At 42.6% G+C, this 6905-nt stretch overlaps 1 non-coding gene across 1 annotated transcript; it reads right to left on the bottom strand.

Moving 5' to 3' along the window:
• Positions 1 to 3595: 3595 nt before the first annotated feature.
• LOC141645018 (small nucleolar RNA R71) lies at positions 3596 to 3701 on the bottom strand. Its single transcript, XR_012544615.1, has one exon. It is a non-coding gene; the product is annotated as a small nucleolar RNA R71 (small nucleolar RNA).
• Positions 3702 to 6905: the final 3204 nt, after the last annotated feature.

The raw sequence follows: 6905 nt of genomic DNA, 5'->3' as shown, positions 1-6905 counted from the left end.
AAGAAGTCATACCTGAGGCATCTTCGGGATATGTCCTTGAATCTTTTGCGCGCAAAGGCTCGCCAGCCAGTGTTTAAGGTGGTGCGTTATGAGGCTCGCCAGCCATAGAAAGGAGTCATACCTGAGGCATCTTTGGGATATGTCCTTGAATTGCTTCGTGTGTGCGTGCAAAGGCTCGCCAGCTATGTTGAAGGTACGTTTTGAGGCTCACCAACCATGTTAAAGGTGTGTCTTGAGGCTCGCCAGCCATCGATGGTCATATGATCGACTGTGGGAAATAGCCTGAAACATCAGGCTTATTTCAAGATATTGTCTGGTTGACGTTGATAGGTTCGCTAGGGAGCAACGAACTCCAACTTACTCGGGGTCCTAAATGAACTCCATGGGGATATATCATCTAAGTAAGGCTCTTTGGAAAACTATTTAGGGAGAGCGTTGCGTCGGGATCATGAATGATGTTGCGGGGATCTTTGAAAGATCTGTCTCACTTCCATTTGAAAATCAGAACTCGCTGGAGAGTTAGAAACTTCTCAGGACTCGCCGGGGATATGAGTTGTCGCTCGTTGGGAGGTAGCGTATGGAATGTTATCGACAGGGTTAAAGCCCTTGGACTTGATGAGTCAGCGTTTCTTGGGAAGAACCCAATACTCAGTCGGAGTGCGTTTTTTCTTCTCAAGATTACCTGCATGGTTAGTGACCATAAAAATCCGCAGTCGTATAGACAAGCACGTAGGCATGCAAGCATATAAGCATGTAAGCACATAAGGATTTGATCAATTAGCATATAAGCAACTAGCATGTAATATCTCACGTGAGGAGAGAGAGAAGTTTTGAAAGTTGTGAAGCATAAAAGCTGTTAAGAGTTGGAATTTGTTTCTCGTAGATCCATGATTTGACAGATCAGAGACACGTGACCGTTGCGACATTGACTCACCCGGACGTATACTGACAGATTGAAAAACAAACGGTCGTGAACGTGATACAAAGTCGGTATCGACACGACACGGGGGTGTCTCTAACAGACTTTGCACATGTGTGTGCAACCCTTTAGCCAAGAAAGGGTGACAACGCGTATCAAATCCCTGAGGTAGTAGGTCCGCTCGGTAGGGGAACACGAATTGATGATCTTCTCCAAGCATCTTTTCCCCTGTTTACTTGTTTGAGATCCCTTCTCGAGGTATGATGTCTCGGAGAGCAGAACCAAGACCTTGTCATCCTCCAAACCGAGCATTAGACTATGGGCGGTTTTATTTTGGACTGTAGTTGAGACTTAAAATATGTTTGAGGATAAAGGACGGGTGGCGTCTTGAAAGAGAAGCCCCCAGAGTGAGAAGGTGGGAATTTGACAAAAGAAGGAATGGGCGATGTCTTAAGGAAGAAGCCCCAGTAAAGAGGTATAAGATTAATTTTTGCAGCTGGGTGATATGTGCATTTTATATAGTCTTTTTAATCTATTTTAGCACGTATTTATATGTACTTTCATACTGTTTATATTGCATTTTGCACCCGAATTGGCTACTTTGGTTCGTTTTGTCCGTTTTGTAGAAATGAACGTGAAAGTAGTGGAATCGTACCATTTTTTGTCCTTTTTGCATGCATTTTGAGGAGACGGGATTTTCCGGAGTGAGTTCCTGCATTGGGAAGCATGAAGGCACGGTTTACGACGCAGTCGGGCACGAGATTGGGCTGATTTGAAGGAAGAATACTCGATCGAGAGGTTTTATTACTCGATCGAGTGGTTTTTATAGCCTTGGTTGATCGATAAGAGTGGATTTATACTCGATCAAGAAGAGCTGGAAAGAGAGGTTACTCGATCGAGTAACTATTCTACTCGATAGAGTAGATTATCTGAAGTTTTACTCGATCGAGTGGTTTCAAACTACTCGATCGAGTGGTTTAGGCTTTCGTGGGCTTTAATTAGCCCGTGAACTTGTTTTAGTTATTGAACTTAGTTTATTTTCTATTTAAGCTAACGTTAACTAGGTTATTAACATCTTTTATCTATCTTTATATCATCTATCATTTTCCGAGACTGCGTTCTTTTTGCTTCTTCACTGTAACTTTATTTCGGGGTTATTTCGCTCTGATTTGCTAGTTCTTTGCGCCGGATTCTTGCGATTGTAATCTCTTTCTCCATCTTTAATATTAATCTTTCATTTGTTCACTTTAATTACTTGTTTTGCTTCATTTAATTTCTGCCCTAATTACCTTTAATGCATTTTTATTATTGTTTTATCATGTTGAATGTTGGTTATTTGTTTGCTGTTAGTATTGATAGTATTAATAGCGATATGAGTAGCTAAATCTGTTTCATGTTGGGATTAGGGGATCTACGGTAGAAATGTGACGATGTAGTGAATACGTTAGACGAATTAATTGTGAGATTCTGTCACCATAGCAATATAACTGTATTTATCGACTTAGTTGAGTGCACGCTTCTGAGTCACCTTTTTAATCTGGTTAAATTTAATCCTGGATCGGAAGATTGGATTAAACAGACCTGCTATGAACAGTAGACTACCCTGACGAGGACGGAAGTTAAGTTAGTGGAAGTTTAGGATAGAAAGTGGACCGGAAGGACCTTTCCATATCCGTCTCGCAGTAATTTATCTAAGTTGTTTACAGTTGAGTCACTGGATTACCGTAGTGAACCGAAATCCTAACATGTCCCCTCTCTATTGATAGTTTATCATCTTTTTCTGCCTTTATTGCTCTTTTCTCTGCTTCTCTTCCTTTAAACCTTTTAGTTTAGAAAACCAATTTAAACACCCCCCATTTTGTGACCAAATAGACGGACTCTTACATATATCTTGCCTCCCTGAGGAGATCGACCTGACTTCCCTAGCTATATAGTTAGTTTAGTTAGTTATTTTTTATAGGTATCGACAATGACCCTGTCAAATTTTGGCGCCGTTCCGGGGAGACAATTGCCCTATCTGTCTTTGTTTTGTTTATTTTATCCGTCTCAGGGAATTTTTATTCCTTGAGGCAGTTCTTATTTATTTTCTTTCAGTGTTATGTATGCCCAGGTCAGACAGGTTTGAGTTAGTTGCAGCTGATTCTGAGCCAGAGAGACTATTTAGGCATAAACTCCGTCTGCAAAGAGAATCACGAAAGGAAGACTTGAGTACTTTCGAACCAGAGCTTCAACATTTCCTTTTTACAGAGAATCCATCTTTTGAAGAAGATACTATCAGTTCTGTAAGCCAACCACTAAAGATGTCGAACATTGCTAGGCACTGGGAGCCTAAAGCATCATCAATTCCAAAGGGTTTCAATCTCCAGACTGAGGATGGGAATACATTCGACATCCGTCCTTCCTAAATCAATCTGGTAGAGAGAAATCTCTTTAGAGGTGTGGCAGGTGAAGACCCGAAGAAGCATATGGAGGTCTTTACGGACTACTGTTCTACTATCCCCGCCACAACGGGGGTAACTCAAGACAAGATTAAGGAGGTTCTATTTCCTTTTTCTTTGACCGACTCAGCCAGGGAGTGGCTGACTGATTTAGACCGCACAACCGCAAGGGTTACAGATTGGGAGTCCCTTGCTCTTGCTTTTTGTAAGAGGTATTTCCCTCCACAGCGCACCAATCAGCTGAGGGCAAAGATCACAAGTTTCAAGCAGGCTCCTGATGAGACTTTCTATGAAGCATGGTCCCGTTTCAAGAAGTTGGTGAGGTCTCTTCCTCACCATGGTTTTGATCCATGGTTTCTGTCCAACCAGTTCTACAATGGGATGTACGATGATCACAGAGCCATACTTGGTGCATCTTCTAATGGAAGATTCCAAGAGAACACTGACGATGATAAGGGATGGGCTCTTATTGAAGAGATGGCGAACCACTATGCTGAGTATGGAAACCCGAGGGATGGTATTATAACAGTTAATGCAGTCGATAAGCAGGTTGTGGCTCAGCTGGAAGCCATGAATGCTAGGTTTGATAAGTTGGAGCTGCATTCTGCTTGGAAGCCTCAGACGGTTCATCTGCTTACTAGACGGTCACACTGCTGCTGGCTGTCTTACAAAGAAGGAACAGGTCCTTGCTTTTCAACAATATAGGCAAGGAGGGGGTTCCTATTATAACAACCAAGGGACAGTCCATCCCAATTTGAGGTGGACTAGTCAAAATGTGCTCAATCCTACCCATCCTTCGCAGCAGCAGCAGCCATATGTCCCTCCACATAAGACTCAACAAGGCTTTCAGAAGCCTCCTTCCTTTCCTACACCTAATCAAGGTGCATCATCTTCTGGTGGAATAAGTGAGTTAGGTGAGTTGAAGACAATGCTGCAGTCTTTGACAACGCAGTGGCAGCTGAGTGATCAACAAAATGACGCATTAATCAAGGCACTTGAAACTCAAGTTGCCCAGTTAGCCGCAAACCAGTCCACAAGGAAACCGGGTCATTTACCGTCACAAGCTGACAAAAATCCACATGAGATGGTAAATTTAATTAATTTGAGGAGCTGTCGTTCATATGAGGGACCGGACATGTCGAAATCGGACCCGGGGAAGGCAATTATAGCTGATGAACAGTGTTCTGGCGAAGAAAAGGGACTGACGACAAGGAAAGTACTTGATCGACTGATTACTGGGGGTCGATCGAGTGAATTTACGGAAGAAAGGGCTCGATCGAGTAAAAATTCCACTCGATCGAGTGATCAGGGAAAAGAAACTGCTCGATCGAGTGAAATTTCTGGTCGATCGAGTGATTGTGTTGAAGAAACTACTCGATCGAAAGGTATTTTTGGTCGATCGAGTAGTATAGATAAAGAACAGCTCGATCAAGAGCCTGCTAGTGCTCGATCGAGTGAAAAATCGCCTGAAAGACCTCGCTCGAGAGGAAAGAAGCGTCCGAAGGATTTGGAGCTTGATCCGGCTGACACGTTGGAAGAGAGGAACAAGGGACTCGAGATACCCATCACGGTGCCCTTCCCGAGGCGTCTGCAGATTACTAAGGCTAATCAACAATTCGGCAAATTTGCCGAACTCCTGAGAAGCTTGCAGGTCACTGTGCCATTCGCCGAACTGCTGACACAGGTACCCTCTTACCTTAAATTTATGAAAGAAATTTTATCGCGTTAGAGGCACATTAATGATCATGCGACGGTAGCTTTGACCGAGGTAGGGACGGCCCTAGTTCAGAATAAGTTACCTCCCAAACAGTCAGACCCGGGTAGTTTCTCAATTCCGTGCCATATTGGTACCCATTTGATTGATAACGCGTTATGCGATCTTGGCGCTAGCGTGAGTGTCTTACCGTTGTCTCTGGCTAAGAGACTTGGTTTGACAAAGTTTGATTGCACAAACATGACTGTTCAGATGGCCGACCGTAGCATATCACGACCACTAGGTGTAATAGAACATACCTGTTAAGATCAGAAGGTTCTTTATTCCCGTTGATTTCGTTGTACTTGACATCCCCGAAGATGCCCATACCCCTATTATTTTAGGGAGACCATTCTTATTTACTGCCCGTGCAGTAATAGACGTCGGGGGCAAGACATTGACTTTTCAGGTTGGGGACGAGGAGCCGATATTCCATCAGTCTAAGTTCCGGAGGGCTCCCATGCAAGCTCAGCCTTGCAATGCCCTCTCTTCTATTGACACTCCAAATGAAAACTTGGAGCATTGTGCTGCTATTGTGACCCCTCCGCTTCAAGTTGAGAGCAAAAAGGAGGAAAGTTCGTCTGTTTTCCTTGCTGCAGGTACAGATGAAAATAATGCAGGAGCTGTCAAAGGGCATGGTGCAACTAATGTCAGTCAAAGTGGGAATGACGATGTTAACGCCGGTGAGAAAGGAGTAAGGATGAGAAAGGTCCGCGCGTATGTGGACGTGAACTATTCTCCTCCCCATGATTCAAATGCAAGCTCGTGGAAATTGAAGAGGACAATCAATGTTGCTGAGATGACGTCCTCAGTCAGGAGCCCTCCAAGGGGCTACTGAATTGCCTTGGGAAGTGAGCGGGGAAATGCCCCGTGTACCAACTTATATAAACAATTTTTATATTTTCCGTCGAATTTCTTTTATTGCTTTTAATTAGGACAATTAGAATTTAGACAATCTTTAGCGTAGATTAGAGACTATAGACTGTTACTTTGCGTATTTGGTATTTTGGGATACTTTTGCGAGTGTTTATATGCAGGTTTGGGGAATTTTACGCAAATTCAAAGGAAGAATGACGAATTCAAGAGCTTACACGAGGAAAAGAGCTCGATCGAGTACCTTTTGTACTCGATCAAGTGAAATGTGTTCGATCGAGTGATTCCATATTACTCGATCGAGTAAAGCTGAAAAGGGGACTTCTCGATCGAGTAAATTTTTACTCGATCCAGTAGATGGATCCATAAAGTCCTCGATCGAGCAGTTTTAAACCACTCAATTGACTTGAAATGGGAAATGACACGCAGGGAGTTTTCTTTAACTTCCTTCTTTTTGATTATTATTTCATTTTCACCCAATTTTTCGACTCCTTCCTTATTTGCGACAAAAGAACCCAAAATCCCCCATATTTCTTGCCCTTTTGCCAAATCCGTCACCTACATGTGCTTATTTATAATTAATCGTCAAAGGCCCTCTACATTCCCTCTGATTTTCGTTGTTTTACACGGTCTATTAAGGGTATTAGGGTTCCGCGGTTTTTCGATCAAAAATCGCCATTGTTGCTTGTTTCTTGCCGATTAATTGCAATTTGTAGGTTCTTAATCATCAAGTAATTGATCCTTACACTTCTTTGCATTTAAATTTCACTTATTTTGCATTTTATGAAGTGAATTAGGACCTAGGTTTCGATTTTATGTTTTGGGTCGAAATTATCGACTATAATTTTGATTCAATGCTTAGTCTTTCTTGCTTGATGCTTAATCCCGTATCCTCATCGATATTTACTTGCCTAGTTCGAAT

This window comes from Silene latifolia, chromosome 2 (genome assembly GCF_048544455.1).
Source record: "Silene latifolia isolate original U9 population chromosome 2, ASM4854445v1, whole genome shotgun sequence".
Classification (NCBI taxonomy): domain Eukaryota; kingdom Viridiplantae; phylum Streptophyta; class Magnoliopsida; order Caryophyllales; family Caryophyllaceae; genus Silene; species Silene latifolia.
The sequence above is the reverse complement of the archived record's forward strand: the minus strand, read 5'-3'. Positions and strand labels throughout refer to the sequence as shown.